This window comes from Ailuropoda melanoleuca, chromosome 9, assembly GCF_002007445.2.
Source record: "Ailuropoda melanoleuca isolate Jingjing chromosome 9, ASM200744v2, whole genome shotgun sequence".
NCBI classification, from domain to species: Eukaryota; Metazoa; Chordata; class Mammalia; order Carnivora; family Ursidae; genus Ailuropoda; species Ailuropoda melanoleuca.
Genome location: NC_048226.1, coordinates 37,993,334 through 37,994,802, shown reverse-complemented (window position 1 = coordinate 37,994,802; position 1,469 = coordinate 37,993,334). Strand labels below are relative to the sequence as shown.

The 1,469-nt window shown below is 35.4% G+C and overlaps 1 pseudogene; it reads right to left on the bottom strand.

The window, feature by feature from the left end:
* Positions 1-580: 580 nt before the first annotated feature.
* Positions 581-1,241, bottom strand: LOC100477859 (annotated as a pseudogene).
* Between the last annotated feature and the right edge of the window lie 228 nt (positions 1,242-1,469).

Below are 1,469 nucleotides of genomic sequence, written 5' to 3'. Positions count from 1 at the left end.
CTCTATCTCTGTCAAATAAATAAATAAAATCTTTAAAAAAAAATTGGCAACTATTCTTATCTTTGTTCTCCTCTATGCAATGTCTATGCTTTCTCCACTTGCTTTTAAAATTTTGTCTTTATTACTGTATTTTAATAATTTAATTATGATGCTTTTTCTTGTGGGTTTCTTGGTGTTATTTTGGAATTTGATGAGCTTATTGCATTTATATTTTTAATTTTCATCAAATTTGGAAAATTTTCAGCAAATGTCTTGAAATATTTTTCTGCTTCCCTTTTATGTGTCTCTAATTATGTAGATTTTATTTTATTTTATTTTTTTAACTTGGAATTTTAGTTATATACATAAATAGCAACATGAGAACAAGGAGTTCTGAGGCATTATGTCTAGGTAAAAGTTTTCTGATTAGTCCACTTGTAGTACGGTGTCACCCAAGGTAACAAAGAAGCCAATTATTGTTTTTCCTGAAGAAGAAAACCAATTTACTGCATTCAGTACTGACTCTTCTCTACTGTTTTTCTATAGAGTTCTATAGAAACCAGTATTTACTGGTTTACTGCATGAAGTGTCTGATGTTTACTTATAATAGATTAAAATGGGCAGGGCATGGGGCATTATACTTATTTCCAGGTGAATGCTTCATATTTCCTGGCTTTTGAAAGTTGTCCTTCCACAAATCTTCTATGACTATATATCCTTGTAAACTCCAGACATATAATGTCTCCCCACTGACCTGGACAAATGTGATGGCTTGTGGATAATAAAGAGAGGCAGCTAATCCATGAACCCAGGTGGGTACACCAGCTTTTTTTTGAACCTCTAGCCAAAAGAAGTCCAACAATGACCTCAAAACCAACAATAGCAGCTCTTGGAAAAAACCCAAGAGGTGCATTTTGGAGATATTCTTAGATGTCTAATCCCCACTGAACCAAGTTCTGCACCTGAGGCTTAGTTTGTGGATGTATTTCCTGACACCAACTTGTATATGGCTCACAATAATGTTGGAGATGTGAGATGCTTTTTCCAAGTTGGGTAGTTGGGAGGAGTCCTTGGCTCAAGTTGGGAGGAGTCCTTGGCTCCTCCACATATTTAGATTGACCCTTGGGAACAGAGTACAATGAAAGCTCATTAACCTTCCTGAAAGTTTTGTGAGATGAGTCATTTTTAGGTGATCCATAGACTTGGAAGGTGAGCAGACTCAAGCTGGCTGGCCCCACAGACCTCTGAATTACCTCAAACATGTTGCTGGCCAAGCTGGCTCCAGCCTAATTACGTGAATTTTAGACCATTCGATATTGTCATAGGGATCACTGAATTATTTTTATTCTCTGGGAATTTTTCTTAACATCTTATTGCTATGTGCTTTGGATTTGATAATTTCTAATGTTATGTTTTCAAATGTAATGATCTTTTTTTCTGCAGTGTCTAATCTACCCGTCTACTGAATTTTTATTTCAGATAGCATTCTT